Here is a 20,044-nt window from a genome sequence, read left to right as displayed (position 1 = left end):
GTGGTGACATGTTTGTACGACAGCGATGGTTAGTTTCAACACTGGACAATGGTTCACGATTAGACGAAGGCTGGACTGGTGTTGGTGGCATTAGCAGTTGAGATGACATAATATCACGTTCAGGAGATGTGAAGGTAGCGGTGAAGGACTATGCTTCAATGTTGTTTTTGGTCAATATGCACCGCCAGCTATGTATGTGGACATTTGTGAGGTGTCATTTATTGGATTCCACACACAGGTGTGCAGCTGTCTCACAACCAGCTACAAACTGCCAGATTGAGTACTGTTGTATCCATAGCAACTGAGGCCACAGGGTTGGTGGGTGATGTAGTCTGCCCATAACCACCCATTCAGTACACAAAGTTGAAGGACCTGTGATGACATCACCATCATGTGATCAGGCTCTGCTGGTTTAGGACTTGCGACTATGTCACCGTCGTGTGATCAGGGGCGGAACTCAGAGACCATGTGACTGATCACATGATGGTGACATCATCACAAGTCCTGTCAGCACATGGCTGTTGTCAGGCTCTGTTTTTTATATATGCTTTAGGACCTGCAATGACGTCACCATCATGTGATCAGGGGCGGAACATGTAAAGCACTCTTACTCACACACACACTAACGGACAAGTGGTCATTAGCATTTTGACTTTAAATGCTGCAGAATTTACACAGCAAAACCCGCTGCAGAATATCCGCATCATTTACGGCCCTTAAGAAGGCATCCTGAGATTATTTTTAAACAGATATTTGCAATTGTAATCCATAGAAAAGGGGCCAATCGTTAGTGCGATTTTTATGCATTCTTGCATTTTTCTGTGCATTTTTCATCTGTTTGGCTACCTACACACGGGTGAGCATGATATCTTTAAAAAACGCCGCCCATCACTTCAGGTAAAGTAGCGATCCTCGGATGCAGCTTTCAGCCATGCTGTAGGATCGACAAGTGTTTCCCATTGTTTTAGTGTGAAACCTCGCATCACTCGCATGCACATCGCATGGCGTGCAATACGTTTTCCTGTCCCATTGAAAACAATGGGAGATGCATTCCATAATTGTATATGACTCCATGTAAAAGAATGGAGTTAATATTCGCAGGAGTTTTGTGTGTCTCACACGTTTTTCACACACAAGTCCAGGCTCGGCACATGGTCATCACAGTTACAGCCATTTTTTGGTTGTGGAAAACCCACAGCAATTATGCCTCGTGTAAAGCTACCCATGGGGTATGTCCACACAAGGTGGATTTGCTGCAAATTTTCTGTGCTTACTTTCTGCACGGAAGATCCGCAGCATTCTGAGTCAGATTTTTGTGCGCCGTGCGAACTTCAGTAGTAGGCAATGTGGGAACCAGGAAGCGGATGAGTATAAAAAAATATGTTATCCGACTCCCTGTCATCTTCCCTAACAGAACCATAAGTTTAGGGTGCTTTAGGCCTCATGTCCACAGGAAAAATCAGACCCGCCGTGGATTCTTCATGTAGAATCCGTAGCGGGTCGCTCCTGCCTCGCGGACATGAGGCCTAAAAATCAGAATAAACTCACCTGCTGCGGACGATGCGAATCTTCCTTCCTTCGTGGCTGGATCTTCTTTCTTCGGCCTGGCGGAAGAACCACATCGTCCAGAGCAGGTGAGTTTAATTCAGGCGCGGGAGACCCGCACGAAAATGGAGCATGTCCATTTTTTTTCCCGCATGCGGATCCGCGCCTGACGGGAAAAATGACATCTGCAGGCATTTAACTACCTGCGGGTGTCCAATGCATCCCTATGGGGCCGCATATAATTAGGATTGTACCCAGTAATCTTAACAGGAGTCTTAAGAAAAATGGATGACGCACAGATGTAAAAAAACGCATACTCAACATAAAATGCATGCAACATGCACATACACACGCAGTGACATCAGTTAGTTTTTCATGGACTGAAATGACATGAACTAGTGGGAATGAGCCCTAACCGTGCTTCTGGACCAGTTGAGTACAGCACAGCTTCACCTCCACTAGGGGTAAGAGGCTAAAGTAATGGGAAAATGTTTGCTGTACATATATACTGTAGCAGTCAGGACTGAAGTCCTATTTGTACTGTTCATACAGCAGCAGAGGATTGTGTAGACTGGATACCATGGTAGCAACGTCTTAGGGTGGCTTCACATCTGCATTAGAAGCTCCGGTCAGAGGTTCGCCGAGGATCCGGCTCTGTTTAAAAGTCAGGCAGCTGAGCGGAAACCGAACGGTCACATTATAGTAAATGGGGTCTTTTGTCGCAGTTCGTTCCGTCCTGAGATGGAGCTTTTTGGTCACAGGGATTCCCCTTTCCTGCTCGCTGAACGGAGCAGGAAAGCGGAACCCTAGCTGCAGGTATGAAACCACCCTTAGTTGTATCGTCTGTTTTTCATCTCTGTCTGTAAACAAGAATATTTAGTGTTTTCAGCAACTTGGACAGCATAAAATACTTCTTTTTTCAGCCTTCCAGTAAGAACATGGATAAAAAAACCCCCAGCTTAGATGTTTAAATGCCTACATAGGAGCTTTTAGTCATGGCTTATATCTTCCCGGTCACACAAGGAGCTGAAAGGTTGACATGTTCCCCAAATCTTTACAACCCTCTCAGACGGGATCCCTTTTTTTCAGTCTTCAAAGTTGTGATTGTACTTTATTTAACATGAGAACTTCCATTGACTAAAGCAATCCCTGCACACAAGTCAGTTTCCACTAGATGGCAGAGTTGTGTAAATGTTAGAGAATGGTGCAGTAGTTTAGAAATGGATCTGTTTGGGATGTTGTCCATGCTCCTTGTGTTTGTTTTATTCTTTACTTTCAGTTATTATTCTCTTTTAGTTTAGCATAGTATCAATAAATATTTAGCAGTTACATTACAATGTAATCATAGCATGACTTAATATAAGTGCCAAACAAGGCTTTTAGAAAATTAAACAGTCTATCAACGAATAACAGATCCCCATCAGGTTGCTCTCAGTTAGAGCAATATTTGTGTATGGGTTAGGGGATTCCTGAATATGTATCGCCTGGCCAAGGCCTCCTTTGTATCCTTGTAGGGAAACGGAGATGGGGCAGGGGAGCAGGAGGGAGGCAAGAGAAAGAAAAAATGGGGGAGGTCCCACCTCTTGCAAAGTCACCACCCAAAACACAATGTGCAGAGTATGCTCCATGTGTTTTTCTTTTTTTTTTTTTTTTACAGCAAGCCTGTTTGACACTTGGTGAGGCATTAGTTTCAGCTCTTGCATAAAGGCCCATTTAGATCCGATTCTTGCTCAAAATTCGCTCAAAGATGTCTTTTTAGCGAGAACCGTTGTGTCTAAATGGGTGGCCATCGTGCAGTTTTCATTAACGATTCACTCATGAGTGATGAGTCTTATCAGGACCGCGCGCTGAGTTCTCAGCAGGATACCACTGATACTATTGTTTCAGCTGGTATCCTGCTCGGAGAGGACAGCGCTCCACATGTCTTCTGCAAACCCCGCTCAGAGCGCTCATCTGTATACCAGCTGTGCGCTCCGAGAACACAGCAGCTGTATACAGAGAACAAGTGGCCCCGCTTGTCTTCTGCATACCCCACTCAGGGCGCTCAGCTGTATACCAGCTGAGTTTCCGAGAAGACAACAGCTGTATGCAGAAGATAGCAGTCACGTCTTCTGCATACAGCGTAAGCCTTCATTTACATACTTATTCAAACTGAACGCTCAAAACTGTCACTTAAACTGCCGTTTGAGCGAATTTTGAGTGATCAGCTCACCGTGTAAATGCACACAATGATTATCGCTCAAAAGATGTCTTTTGAGCGAATTTTGAGTGATAATCATTGTCTAAATGGGCCCTTACTCAAAACGCAGTGTTGCAGATTTGCTATTGTTGCTGTAATAGACGTCTGGCATAAAAGAAATGAAAGTTTTCCAGCAACTCAGACAGCATGAAATACTTCTTTTTTCAGCATTTAAGTAAGAACATGGTGAAAAAAACCAGCATAGATGTTTAAATGTCTACATATTTCGAGCGTGAGCTCTTTAGTCATGGCATACATTTCCCTGGTCATTGGGCAAGTGTTTGTGCCTCATAATCCGGCCTTAAAAGGGTCTTGAAAATGCATATGGCTGCATTTGGGAAACGTTCACTCACCAGGTGATTGTATGTTCAATTGACGTTCAACCATCATCTTACTTCTATCTAATGTGTATGGCCACCTTTAATGGGGTCTTATTAGTTTAGGAAGTCTAGGATCTATACTTGCTTTAGTGGACTATATTAGTTTAGAAGGTCTGATCTGGGTTTGTATTAGTTTAAAGGGTCTATTCTAGGATGCGTTGTTATTTAAGGCGCCTGGTCTGCTTTTGTATTAGTTTAGGGAGTCTAACTCTATTAGTTTAGGGGTTCTGGTATTGGGTTTGTATTAGTTTAGGAGGTTTAGTCTGTATTCATTCACAGGGTCTGGTGTGGGATCTATATTAGTTTAGGGGGTCTAGGTCTGTATTAGTTTAGAAGGTCTGATCTAGGTTTGTATTAGTTTAGAAGGTCTAGTCTAAGATGTGTTCTTATTTAAAGGGTCTGGTCTGGATTTGTTTTAGTTCATTCGATCCAGTCTGCATTAGCTTAGAGGGTCTGTATTTATTTAAGGAGGTCTATTAGTTCTGGTCTGCTGTCTTTATTGGTTTATGATGTTTGTATTACTTTAGAGGATCTGATCTGGGGTCTGCATTATTTTAGAGGGTCTGTTCTGGATCTTTATTAGGTTAGGGGGTTTGGTCTGGCCTCCACATTAGGGAAGGGGACTTGTTATTTGAATAGCGCCAAGTTATTCCGCAGCGCTTTCAGGTAAGTTGTTTATTACCCCTCACCAAGCTGGGTACTCATTTTACCGGCCTCGGAAGGATGGAAGGCTGAGTCAACCTTGAGCCGGCTACCTGAACCATGCAGGTCGTGAGTGAGAGCTTGGGACTGCATTCTGCTGCCTTAACACTCTGCGCCACACGAGGTTCACAGGATTAATCTAGGAGGTATAGCTGTGCTTTGTATTAGTATATTGGGTCTGGTGTAAAGTCTGTATTGGTTTAGAGCATCTAGGTCTGTATCTCGTTAGAGGGCTGGCCTGGTCTGCAATAATTTAGAGGGTCTGGTCTGGTTTTGTATTAGTTTAGGGGATTGGGTATTAGGTTTCTATTAGTTTAGGAGATTTGGTCTGGGTCTACATTTATTTAGAGGGTCTGGTGTGGGGTCTATATTAGTTTAGGGGGTCTAGGTCTGTATTAGTTTAGGGGTTTGGATCTGGGTCTGTATTAGTTCAAGGATCCAGCGTGCGTTTGTATTAGTTTATGGGTTTTGACTGGGGTCTGTATTTGTTTTAGGTGCCTGGTCTGCATTTATATTAGATAAGGGGGTCAGGTCTGGAGTCCACATTAGTTTAGGAGATTTGGTCTAGGTCTGTATTGGTTTAGTGGTTCTAGTCTGGGTCTGCATTAATTTAGGGGGTTTGATCTGGGTCTTTATTAGTTTAAGGGATCTAGTCTGGGTTTGCATTAGTTTAGTTTAGTGGGTCTGGACTGGGTCTGTATTAGTTTAGCGGGTCTACTCTAGTTCTGTATTAGTTCAATTCAGTCGATCTGGTATGGGGTCCACATTAGTTTAGGAGGTCTGGTCTGTATTACTTTAGTGGGTTTGGTCTGGGGTCCGCATTAGTTTAGGAGATTTGGTCTGGGTCTGTATTAGTTTAGTGGTTCTAGTCTGGGTCTCTATTAATTTAGGGGGTTTGATCTGGGTCTTTATTAGTTTAAGGGATCTAGTCTGGGTTTGCTTTAGTTTAGTTTAGCGGGTCTGGTCTGGGTCAGTATTAGTTTAGTAGGTCTGGTCTGGGTCTATATTAGTTTAGCGGGTCTACTCTAGTTCTGTATTAATTCAATTCAGTTGATCCGGTATGGGGTCCACATTAGTTTAGGAGGTCTGGCCTGTATTACTTTAGTGGGTTTGGTCTGGGGTCCGCATTAGTTTAGGGGGTCTGGTCTGGGTTTGTATTAGTTTAGGAGGTCTGGTCTGTATTTCTTTAGTAGGTCTGGTCTAGGGGTGCATCAGTTTGGGGGGTCTGGGCTGGACACTTTGTCACTCTCAACAACATTTTGAAACTTAGAAGTAAAAATTAAAATTGAAAAACTTTCCACTTTCTTCTAAGCAGCATAGTATTAGTTACAGTCAGCTTTCCCACAGCTTTGAGTGTGACCTAGACAACAGCGGAGTGCTGGAAATGAAGGTACAAGCGAGCAGAGAAAAGCTTTGATGTGTAATGCACCAAACAGATTCCTTTCCTTCCTTTCATCCAGCGTCTGTCAGCAGCAAAAAACAAGGACAAATAATGCATCTTCATTCATAACAGGTTCACAGCGAAGCTATTTCCAAAGATTACCGCCCTATATAGAGGAAGCGAGGAGAGCCCACCACACTAACACTGCAATAATGGAGACTACGGCTGTACCAGGTAACCTACAATGGCAGATTGCAATTGTGATGAAAGGTAGGTTGCGTCCAACAGACACACACATGTAGAAATTCTAATTCACACTCAGATACACATACACAATCACAAACACACACACACACACACAAATATGCACATGTATGAACACATATTGATTCACAGTTATATGCACTGTGGCAAGCCAGGATTAACTTGCCTTTGAATTGCCGACCTCTCGGTCCGGACATGGGCACCACACTTGTAAAACTGGCTCAAGAGACTTGACTTTTGTTAAATCTGGTGCCTGCCAGTTTTATCCCACAGCAAACACAACATGGCAAAAGTATTCAGCATATCATACAGTTAATGTACAAAGTCCAGGGTTTGCCACCCACAGGATCCCAAACTGGTCCGCACTAGACCCCAGTCTCCAAGTCCCTGATGTGGCTTCACACCACCTCCACTGGTCAAAACTGGACCTCAGGCTTGCAGCCTGTCCAGCTCTGCTGAGCTGTAACTTCCTCTCTGAGTGTGGCAGGATCTGCTGCTTTTATCCAGTACCTGCCAAGCCCCTCAGATGTTAACCCTTTCTGTAGTCCAGAATGCCTGTTTGTAGCCCTCTGAAGGCCATTCTGTTCACTGCACTCCTACAGCACATATTAAAAAATTCTAGCAGATATGTGTATGCACACACACATCAAAAAATACATATTCACACATGTGCGCGTACCCCCATTCATGTAAACTTCTTACCCCAGCTAAAAGTATTGTCACTTTGCAACATAATCTCCCTCTTGATGTACACATTTTTCACAACATCAACGCCATATTTGAATGGCTGCTGTGAATGCTTCTTTAAGAGTCTGTTTCACCCATTGGAAAATTGCTGATGCAAGAATGTCATGGCTGGAAAGGTTATGACCATGGAGAGCGCCCTTCTAAAAAACAAAATCCACATCCTATCCATTATGACAATTGACGGAATGCTATCAACATGAATCAAGCTCACCTGATATCTTGCTACATCCACAGTCATGTGATTATCCGTCAACTTTCGTGGCACCCCTCTGGCAGGAAACATTCTGCATCTTCAGGTCTTTACGCAAAATGGTGTGGCCTTAATCTACAGAAATGACAACTTTGCAAGCAATTTCTTCCACAATTATAGTCTCCTGAAATCTCTTCAATTTTCATTTCTTTCATCTCTGCTTCAAATTGCCATCATCTACATTACAATCATTCCTATGTCAAAATGGCAGTGGCCAATCTCTAAGGACATTGTCACTCGCTTTCTCCTAGCACCTGCAACAAAGCTAAAGGAGAACCAATATGGCCTCCATCATAACTCCTATAAACAGAGGTGTAACTTCAAGCTTCTGGATCAACAATGCAAAATCTGTAACAGGACCCTTACCTACCGTGTGCCATTTATAATACTAATGTCTTCTATTGTGACAGAGGGGCCTTTGGACCTCTTAAGACAACAGGGCACGGATTGACTGATATCTCTGCACCCTCCATCAGGAAGAAGTAGAAGTCCTTAATTTATATCCCCCCATAACTTTGAATCCAGTCAGAAAATGCACAAGGGGAATACTTCATGGCAGTGGAAGAAGATAAATGCTTCGAAAAGGAGGGCTTGTCCAGGATTTGAACCCATGATCTCTTACACACTAAGCGAGAATGATACTCTGAGCGCTTGAACTCTGCTGTTTTCATGAGCCTCAATGAAATGAATAGAGTTGCACTGCACATGTGCCGCTGCCACTCCATTCAATCTCTAAGTCACTGCAGGTGGGTGCAGCAAGCTTGCAGTGACAAGAAGGGGACATGGGACTACTTTTCTTTGGATCGGGTGGCATCTCAATGGTGAGACCCCTACTGATCAGAATTTTGTAGGATAGGTGATAAAAGTGTATTTTAGTACAACCTCTTTAACATCTGTGGATGATGGATAAATAGTCCTACTACAGTCTCAGGGACAAGTAACTGTTAGGGTGTCCGTTTACATTACCTAGCTATCTGCCGAACACTCATTTGGTTAACATCTACAGTATCTTGTCTACGATCCCAAAACACATGAATGCTGGGCATGAAGACACCTTTATAGAGATGAGCGAGCGTACTCGGAAAAGCACTACTCGCTCGAGTAATTTGCTTTATCCGAGTATCGCTGTGCTCGTCCCTGAAGATTCGGGTGCCGGCACGGAGCGGGGAGCTGCAGGGGAGAGCGGGGAGGAACGGAGGTAAGATCTTTCTCTCCCTCTCTCCCGCCCGCTCTCCCCTGCTCCCCGCTGCGACTCACCTGTCAGCCGCAGCGGCACCCGAATCTTCAGACCCGAGCACAGCGATACTCGGATAAAGCAAATTACTCGAGCGAGTAGTGCTTTTCCGAGTACGCTCGCTCATCTCTACACCTTAACCTTACTGTAGACTTTTTGGTTGAGGTGCCCTTTAAATATAACAAAAGCTAAATAAAAAATAATTACTAAGAGAATAATTTATAGCTCTAAGAACATGGCGGATACGGTCACATCTGAGAGATCCTTCAAACGTATAACCTTCAAGAGAAACTCAGCTTCACATCAAGTTCTCATCAAGCCGGAAACATGAAGAAGATACAACATCTATCCAGTCATTTAATCGTATAGGTCAAGTGGGTCCATCTGTAAACACTTAAGCAAATGGAAGTGCAGTCCGTATGTCACCGAGCATATTCATGTTCTAGTTTTCTCTTAATTACCTGAAAAGAAATACTCCCGGAAACGAGTGTCACCTGCTGATGACCCAACAAGAGTCTTCTTGTTTTATCCGTAATATCTTCTATGCGATCTCCGTAGTTTTTTTGTAACAAGAATCTAAATTCTTAATGTTCTGATAAGAAATACAAAACATTACATCTGGGCTGAGTAATGCAAGCAATGGTTTGTTGTGTGCAGCTTCATAAGTCAATTTGAGACCCTATCTGAACTGACACACAATCGCTTCTCTTCCAATCTAATGTGTAAATTAGTTTGTGCTGTTGAAATCTCAAGAGAATTTCATGTGATTTTCTTGGTTTTTCTTCCTTTACTAGAGAATTTCTTAAAAAAAAAAAAAAACAACGAACAGCATTTTTCATAGATTGGGTGGGTTGGTTACAGATTTTGAGAGGTTTATTGGCCTGTGTCTATAGTTAGCCCATAAAGATGGGCGTTCTCTGAAAGATAGCTTAAAGGGGTTGTCCCGCGGCAGCAAGTGGGTCTATACACTTCTGTATGGCCATATTAATGCACTTTGTAATGTACATCGTGCATTAATTATGAGCCATACAGAAGTTATCAAAAGTTATTCACTTACCTGTTCCGTTGCTGGCGTCCTCGTCTCCATGGTTGCCGTCTAATTTTCGCCGTCTAATGGCCAAATTAGACACGCTTGCGCAGTCCGGGTCTTCTTCTCTTCTCAATGGGGCTCGGTGTAGCTCCGTGTAGCTCCGTGTAGCTCCGCCCCGTCACGTGCCGATTCCAGCCAATCAGGAGGCTGGAATCGGCAATGGACCGCACAGAAGAGCTGCGGTCCACGAAGGTAGAAGATCCCGGCGGCCATCTTCACCGGGTAAGTAAGAAGTCACCGGAGCGCGGGGATTAAGGTAAGCGCTGTCCGATGTTCTTTTTTAACCCCTGCATCGGGGTTGTCTCGCGCCGAACGGGGGGGGGGTTTGAAAAAAAAAAAAACCCGCTTCGGCGCGGGACAACCCCTTTAAGGGTGCCTTCACGCTACGAGAAATCACAAAATTATGAAGCCAATGGCTTCCAATGGCTCCATTCACATGTGCAATGTTTTAATGCTTGAGATGCAGCGTGAAAACAAAATCGCAGCATGTCCATTCTGTTTGCGATCTCGCCCATTGTCTCCAATTAAAGCAATTGAAAGCATCGGGATATGATCGTGATCCTCTGCCACTGCTGTGACCAATCAAAGGCAGCGCTAAGCCATTTATTGAATGACAGCTGAGCACTGCCTCTGGTTGGTCCCAGCCAATCAGAGGCAACGCTTTCAGGAGGCGGAGATTTTTCAATTCCCAGCCAGAAGAGAAGCTGAAGAAGAGTGTTGTGGACCTGCTAGACGACGCACCGGAGATGACAGTGCTTCTAAGGTGATGTATTATTATTTTTTTTCTTCTACAGTTAGAGATTATTTTTGGGGTAGGGCTTATATTTCAAGCACCCCTCCAAAAATCTTCTCTGCAAGGAGTCCAGTGCCACTGCTGTCACAGCAGTGGTAGAGGATCGTGATCATCTACTATTGATTTCTATGGGGTCGGCACTGCTGCTGCCGGCCCCATTGACAACAATGGGGGTACAGCAGAATCCACTGCTACAGCGGTGACAGCTGCAGCAGGGGATTCCTTCAGTGATCGTGTTCCATTGATTTCAATGGGGCTGGCGCTGCTGCTGCCGGCCCCATTGATAACAATGGGGGAACATCAGGATCCAACGCTGCAGCTGTGACGGCTGCAGCAGGGGATTCCTTTAGCGATCATGTTCCATTAATTTCAATGGGGTTGGCGCTGCTGCCGCCAGCCCCATAGGGAGAAAATGGTAGACAAACAGTCACAGCCACAGCAGGAGATTTCTTCCGGCCTGCTGGGGTGGGAGGCTGTTTCCCTGCGAAAACACCTTGCATCCATGGCTTCAGAAATATTGTGAGAGCGATATCGGGGGAATCAATCACATCCCAAAATCGCTCTTACCAGTGTGCGGGAGCCCTAAGGCCTCTCTCACACAGGTGCTTTTTACCATTATAACGCAGCGTTTTGAATGCTGCGCTTATCAAGTTATAATGCTCCCATTGAAATCAATGGGGCCTCACAGACATTCGTTCGATCGCGGTGCTGGATGGCGCTATCCAGTATAGCAGGGAGCTGTGGCCAAAAGCAAAAGTAAAATCGCGGTGCCGTGCCGTGTTCATGTGTGAGGCCCTAAGGGTCCTCTCACACATGAACATGGCAAAGCACCGCAATTATAATCTGACGCTTTGTCTTCGGTCTCTTCTGCAGTTCCCTGTGGCCGAAAGTTTGTTTTAGCGCACCCCATCATTGTGATGGGTGATGAGGTGCGCTAAAAGGCCAAAGATAGAGCAGACAGGGCTCGAAAATTGTGGCGCTGGAAATGTCGTCCAGCGCTGCGAATAAACACTTATCTGCAAGGCCCCATTGATTATACCGCAATTGCGCAGCATTCAAAACGCCACATTAATCGCAGTAAAAAGTGTTTGTGTGAGAGAGGCCTAAGTGTATTTGTATGTCCTCCTGGCATCCCTTCTTGATTTTGCTGGGGGAAGCCTTGCCAGGCCAAGTATTTTCACTGCATCAGCACCGAAGTCTGGATTTATGGAGCAGCTCTCTTTGGTTGCTTCTAGAGGGGTGCTATGAGTTGGGCACTGCCACCATTAGATGTATATGCCCTCTTCACGAGACAAACCTTTTAAGATTTGGCCTACTTGGTGGGTGAAATCAAAAGCGCCAGAGGATCTATTCCTCAAGGCTCCCAAGATATAAATTTAGTACAGGATCCAAGTAAGCATGCTCAACTTTCTCTTCCATTCATTTTAAAGAGGACCTGTTATGTACTCTGATCAGCAGAGCTGGCTGCATAGCTTTACAGCTGCTGTCTTGCTGACTCTATTGTACCTCTTCTTTTCTTTTGCACCACCCTCATTCCCCTGCATGACCTCCATTAGATCTCCTGGTGGTTTCCTCCGTCCATTGTCAATGTATGACATCAGATTTGCTTCACCCACTGATGCCACCCATTGACAGTGAGTGGAGGAGACTGACCACTTGATAGACTCAAAGTGCCAGAAGCAGAGGAATATAAGGGGGGGGGGGGGGGGGGGGGGGAGTGTAAAAAGAAAAAAGAGGTGCAATTGAGTAAGCAGGGCTGGATGCATAACTTTGACTAGGGGACATGACAGGTCCTCTTTAGAATAAAGTTATCATGTTATTTAAAGTGAATGACAAAAAGAAGCAAGAAACAAATAAAACTGTACAAAAAACATGGCTAACACGAAGTGTGACACTTTCCCTACAGTGCCATAACTTTGTCTTTTGATAGCCTAGATGACCAGACCGCGTCTACCTGAAAAGAGGGGTTGTCTTGATGAGACAACCCCCATAAGGGCAGTAGTGAGTTTGCCCTAAAGGGGTCAAAAATAGTGTCTACAGTCAGTATCTGAAGGCCTATTTAGACACAACAATTATCGCTCAAACTTTGCTCAAAATCTTTTGAGCAATAACCATTGCGTCTAAACACACGGCCATCGTGCACTGTTCATGCACTCTTGGTTCATCAGTGCTAGAAATCACTGATGACTCTTATCTTATTTTCATTAACGGGCGTCACTGATAGTGTTCTTTCAGCTGGTGTCCCGCTGGCAGTTCTCAATGGGACACCAGCTGCAAGCTCCGAGAACAATGCAGCTGTTTGCATATACAAAACAGCTGCATTGTTCTCCGAGCTATTGCAGTGGTATCCCGCTCCGCCTGCATTAACTCTTTAGTAGTTAATTAGTAGCTAATTCACTGGTTTGAGTGCATTTTGAGCGATCATCGTTCCGTGTAAATGGGCCTTTAGTCTCTCATTCAGCTCTCGGAATCGCGGCAAACATAAGATTCTGTTACCCTAGAGTCATACAGGCAGGGTAAAGGAACATTTATTATGTAGTGGTTGACCCCAGAATAAAGCCCGGCGCATGCTATAGGAAAGAACAAAACACTGCCCCCAAGGTTACACGAAAGATCGCATCCCATCGAAATACAAAGAAGATGCAATACATGCAGTACTATAAAGAATCAGCTGCATTGTACAAGCTAAATCGCCGAATGTGTCCTGCAAGAAATCAGATCTTCTGCCCACGTTCCATTATGGAAATGAATACAGTCCAATTATATAAAATAAAACCGATGCAGCCTCTCCGGGATTATGACGGCTGTTTGTGAATTCTACATTAATTTTCTGAAAATTGATTTCAGGCGGAGAGTTAAACTAATTCTGTAATGTAAAATTTTGTGTACTCAGCTTCCTGCTCTCTGGTGAAGTTGTATTATGTGATTGGGTTCTTTTTACAAAGAACTTTAAATGTTTAACTCCTTGGTAACATCCGCTGCACATGTATGACTGGTGTGCAGGGATTGTATGGAGCGGGCTGGGGAGCCAAACCTGCTGTGTACACAGCAGGTGTCGGCTCTCAAAGACAGCCCAAACCTTCCACAGTAGATGATCATCATCTGACATTGACAATGAAATGTCCCAAATGGCCCCCTGCTATTAGACTGCAGGGTGCCTTTCAGGTGACATGGCAGCCTGGAGCCTTTGAAATACCCCCAGGGTTGACAAATGTCACTGGCATACATGTCTTAATAGAATGCCTAATATACCAGGGTACAATACAGAGATGTGTCCAATCATCAATTTATACCCAGGACTGTGACTGTAACAAGGGGGCACTCTCTATGTGTAGAGGAAAGAAGGTATCTACACCGACATAGAAGGAGGTTCTTTACTGTAAGAGCAGTGAGACTATGGAGCTCTTTGCCTGTGGTCGTGGTGATAGCAAATTTGATAAAAGAGGTTAAGAGGGGCCTGGACGTCCTTCTTGAGCATTACAATATTACATGTTCTAGTCACTAATTACTGCAGAAGCGTCGGGGAGCTAGGGATTATTCTGATTGCTAGACTTGGAATCAGGAAATTTTTCCCTTAAATGAGGAAAATTGGCTTCTACATCATTTTTTGCCTTCCCCTCGATCAACATTGGGGGGGAAGGGATTAATAGGCAGAACTAGATGGAGATATGTTTTTATTAGCCTAACATACTATGTTACAATATACTAAAGTACTGAAGTATTGCAGTATATTATATAAGCATTCAAATGATCGCAATTTCAAGTTCCCTATGGATTCTGTAAATATAAGTGAAAACGTTTACTTAATTATTACAAAAAGTAGTAAATGTTAAAAAGTTTCAAAACACCCCTTTCCCATATTTATAATAAAATATTCAAAAAAAAAAAAATTGGTATCGCATCTGTAAAAGTCCGATTTATTTAAGTAACACATTATTTGTTCTGCATGGTAAATGTTATGAGGGAAAAAATGCACAACACCAGAATTGGACTTTTTAAGTAACCCTAAACCCAAGAAAAGATTGAATAGAAAGTGATCAAAAAGTTGTATGTACTCCAAAATTATATTAATAATCAAAAACGAGCCCTCACACAACCCTATCGAAAGAAAACTAAAAACATTATGGGGATTAAAAGAGAAAATGTAATAAAAAGCGATCAAAAAGTCATATTGAACCCAAAATGGTACTCATAGAAACCATAGGTTGTCCTGCAAAAAACAAGCCTTCACACAGCTTCTACAGAAAAACAGACGTCTGATGTCCTATGTGTGTGTCAGACGTCTGATGTCCTATTTGTGTGTGAGATGGGTGATGTCTGATACTGTTCCTATATCTGCACGGTGGCTGACTCTCTATTTTCCTGGTGTGAGGACACTTGGACTGGCTATGGTTGTCCATCTGTATGCATGTGAGCTCTGGGTGGGGTTCTTGTTATATGTTGTATGCACAACCATGTGTGTTGGTGTGAACAGTAACATGTGTGGTTTGTCTGTGCAAATGGCCAGACGTGCTCTATGTGCAGTCCTGTTCTGTGTGGGTTGTGTTACTCTGTATGTTGGTGTGAACAGCGATGTGTTTTGTATGTCTGTGCAGGTGGCCAGACATGTGCAGTCCTGTTCTGTGTTCAGTGTGTGTGAACAGTGTCATGTCCTGTGTGTGTTTAGTGCTTCTCTCCAGGTTCCTGATCAGGGATAGCCAGGTGCCAGATGAAGACAGTGGGGCTGACCTTATCAGGCTTTTAGGCAGGAGTGCCCCACTTTCCCTGATTAGTAAGGGACAGGGGTCCTTCCATCTTTGTCTGGAGAGGTGCAAATGCTGTGTGAGTGTTTGCGATTTTAAATAGAGCACGTTTGTTTCCGCACGGAAGCGTGGCGCTTTAGTACGCCAAGCGGACATAACAGTTATCATGTCACAGTGTGTATGCTGTAAAAACAGGACTCCCTCAAAAATAGCGCAATTTTAAAAAAAATTCCATTTCATTCCACTTAGAAATCGATAATACTTTCCCACATGTTATATGTTACAGTAAATGGTAACATTCACTTCAATGGAGTGGAAATAAAATACCTGACACATTCTTGACAGTTAAGGATGAATGCAACTGGCAGCTCTCATGGTCCAGATACACCCACTGGATTGCTGAGAGTTAATTAGCATATGCCACAGGACATATCTAAACTACTTTTTCTTAGGCATGTTGTCTTACTGAGTAGTTAGAGATATTCATCAATGCGGTTTAACCCGTTTAGGACCAGCCACAGTAAATTTACGGCGGTTGGTCCTGAGCTTAGAACACCGCCGATAGTAAAATTACGGCGATGCTTTAAGTCTCCTGCCTCTGCAATCAGTCAGAGGCAGGAACGGGTTAACAGCTGTTAGTGACAGCTGATAACCCGGAGCAGAAGGCAGGAGGGGTTTTAACCCTTCCTGCCTTCTGCTTCCCCGATATGGGGAAAGTGAAAGTAACGTACTTTCACTACGGGAGCCTTGGGGGGGGGGGGGGGGGTCATGTGACCTCCTGGGATTCCCTGCTACTGCAGAGCTGGAGGGTCAGACTCGACCCTGGCAGCTCTGCAAGTGACTAATGTCACCACAGGGTTACTTTCCCCTGTAACTAGGGATCCTATGGACGCCCCAGCTACAGTGGAAAAGTTTCAGAAAAAGAAATGTGAATGTCCCCCAGAGGTCTTATATGATAGTAAAAAACACAATTACATAAATAAGTAAAACAAAATTACAGAATAAAACAACAATACATACATAAGGAGAATAACTTAAAGCAGACGCCAACAAAAACCGTCGCTGTATGCGCCCTGTAAACCGAAACCATACATACTATATATCAAAATGTCCAAAACAAATAGAGGAACCTATTCCCATACTTTATTTTAGTGTAAGTACAAAAATAATTATAAATGTTAAAAAAATGATTTTTGTTAGCTTCTTACCCACAATAAAACTAAAAAACGGAAAAAAAAAGTCAGTGAAAAAGATTAAAAAAATAGTCCTATATGTCACGGAAAACAAAACGCAGCAAAAATAATTTTGGTAGCTAAGGGAAAAAAAATAGAGCAGTAAAACCGCCACATGGGTAAAATCCCTAAAAAGTGTCTGGTCCTTAAGGTACAAAACAGCTTGGTCATTAAGGCGTTAAAATTGAAAGCAGGGTGGGAACGGTTTAGTAGAAGGGAAACCTGGTGACAGGTTACGCTTAAGAAAACAACTGAACATGTAGTTTGGGAAGGGGTATCAAAACCTTTCATTTGACTGAATGTTATACTGTGTATCTATCAAAATACTAACGACCACCTGTCCATCCGTGAGTGAGTTACATGCTCCGCCCAGATCACATGATGGCGATGTCATCACAGGTCCTTCATCCCGAGTGAGTTACATGCTCCACCCCATATCATATGACGGTGATGTCCTTACAGGTCCTGTAAGCACACGGCTGCTGTCTGGCTATGTGGCCGTTAGTATTCCATAGCAACTGAGGCCATAAGCGGTTTTTAAGGGATGTAGTTCCCCCGTAATCTGCACAGGAATGAAGGACCTGTGATGATATCACTGTCATATGATATGGGACGGAGCATGTAATTTACTCGGGATGAAGGACCCATGATGACGTCCACATTATGTTTTCAGGGGTGGAGCATGTAACTCCCCCAGTCAGGATGAAGGACCTTGAATGACGTCACCATTATGTGATCAGGGGTGGAGCATGAGGGTGACACCACCACAGGACCTCCATCCCGAGTGCTGTGATGCTTGTGATCCCTGTTGTATGGGATGAAAAATGTATGTAGCAGAACTGTATGTGATGTACATGTAGCAGAGCTGTGGTGTGTGTGTGATGTGCATGTAGCAGAGTTGTATGTGATGTACATGTAGCAGTGATGTGTGTGACGTGCATGTAGCAGAGCTGTGTGGCGCCACCAGAAACATTGGTACTATAATTTCCTAATAATTACTAGTCAAAATACTAATGACCACCTATCCATCCGTGAGTGAGTTACATGTTCTGCCCTTGATTACAATGACGTCCTCACAGGTCCTGTAGATTACGGAGGAACTACATCCCCTACAAAGCTGCACGGTCTCAGTTGCTATGGAATACTAACGACCACCTGTCTGTGAGTGAGAATCAAAATAAAAAAATATCCAGTATAGCGCTTCACGGGATGAAGGATAGATGAAATATATCTTTTTCTACCCCATAAGGTGAAGTTTTATTGCAACGCGTTTCAACCCTATAAAGGGTCTTTATCAATAAAGACCCTTTATAGGGTTGAAACGCGTTGCAATAAAACTTCACCTTATGGTGTAGAAAAAGATATATTTCATCTATCCTTCATCCCGTGAAGCGCTATACTGGATATTTTTTTATTTTGATTCTCGTTTATACTGGGCTCCCTAGCAATAGGGACCCCAGACATCCAAGCAGCTCTCCGGACAGGATCAGGGAAGGAGGATCGTCCAAATTATTTACCTACAGGCTATCCCGGAATTGGAGGTACTAGTGAGCTAACCCATCCCAGGGTCACTCACTCAGTACCGGGTAAGTCATTTTTTCTTCATTTACTGATCACATCATCATTTAGCACTGGAGGAGCGCTATTACTGATCCCGATACCATTGTTTATTTCTGTCTGTGAGTGAGTGACTGTGCAAGTTACATGTGAAGATGTCACTGTCATGGGATAAGTTACCAGGGCTCTGAACCTTATTAAAGACCTGCAGAGCCGGATAGCAGCTGTGTGCTTACAGGGCCTGTGATGATCCCACCATCATATGATCAGGCACCTGTGTGGGAGAAGTAAGGGGTCACATGACCAGGGGGTGATCAGTGTGTGCAGGACTCTGCTTTGCTGGTTATGATCCCTGTTGTATGGGATACAAAATGTATGTAGCAGGGCTGTATGTGATGTTTATGTAGCAGAGCTATGGTGTGTGTGACATGCATGTAGCAGAGCTGTATGTGATGTACATGTAACAGCACTGTGTGTATTTGTGACTTGCATGTAGCAGAGCTGTGTGTGTTTGACATGCCTGTAGCAGAGCTGTATGAGCATTGCACCACCAGAAACACTGGTACTATAATTTCATAATAATTACTAGTATGTATAAACAGGGTGATCATATAGAAATTAGGTGTTTAGAACAAAAAAGCTATAGGGCAGAACTCAATAAGTGCGTATTTAGTGGGGTATGGGGTTTAGATTTCTTGAAGAAAAAGTAGTACCCTGTATGTGTGTGTTTGTGTATTATATATATATATAGGACTGTGTGGGCTGTGTGTATTTATATGTGTGTGTATGTATGACTATGAACCCCTTCGACAAATTCTTACACATGTCACTATTCTGCTGTGCTTGGACCATCGAGCAGCATTACCTTATGGTGGTGTATGGCAATGATATACACATGTCATGAATGCAGGACCAAACAATTTCCATCTCATTTTATGTTTTTTTCCCCCCAAAATATTATTTGCATAAATTTACATTTCAATATAACATCTGATGCTGTATGGAAAAAGGAAATGACAGCACAACAATGAACCCAAGTTATTACTCTGTCATGTGTTATTACATGTAAACTACAGCGGTTACACGTGTTACCACATTATGCACAGGCTGCCCCAATCAGCCGGGTGAGTATTGTGAGAGACAAGGGAATTGCTTTACTCTGCAATATGCAACTTAATGGTTCTGTTTTTGCTGATTTGATGAATGACTGTATTATAGCTAGCCGTTCTAAAATAACAATAACTAATGAAAGCTTCTAGATGTCAACTACATGAGACCTTGAATAATTCATTTCATTCTTCTATACTTAAAGTAGTTGTTTGGTTTAGAAAATCCATGCTCAAATACGCTATTATGGAACTCCTAGTTAGTAGAAGTGGAATGGGAGTGTCCCATACAGGGCCTGGAGTGCGTGTGTATAATCACAGTGTCATGTCTCAGTCAGCACTTAGTTAATTATTTGCCAGCACACCTTGTTTCTGTAGTTTCTGTCCAGCAAGCCAGGGTCAACAGCTCCTGTGCTTTCTAGTCTAGGTTAATTACCCTGCTAGTGTCTGAGAGGTGTGCTGGTAATTGACATGTCTGTCTGCCAATCAGCTTCTCCCACCTCCCTATAAGATCCAGCTCTTGCTGCCTGGTAGTTGCCGGTTATTCTCCAGTGATCCCTGAGCAGTCCTGCTGAGTTTCTGGCTCTGGTACTTTGACCTGTTCCCTGTTTGTGCCAGGTGTTCTGCTACTGCAGATAAGTAGCTGCTGCGTCTTTACTAGTTATTAGTTATTGGTTCCGTTCCCTGTGTATCTGACATTGGTCCTGCTCCAGTGGAAGTTACTTTGTCTCGATCCAGCTCTGCCTGTTTTCTGTGGTTTTCCTGTCATGTTGGTTTATTCT

This window comes from Eleutherodactylus coqui, chromosome 13, assembly GCF_035609145.1.
Source record: "Eleutherodactylus coqui strain aEleCoq1 chromosome 13, aEleCoq1.hap1, whole genome shotgun sequence".
Classification (NCBI taxonomy): Eukaryota; Metazoa; Chordata; class Amphibia; order Anura; family Eleutherodactylidae; genus Eleutherodactylus; species Eleutherodactylus coqui.
Note: the sequence above shows the minus strand (reverse complement) of the source record.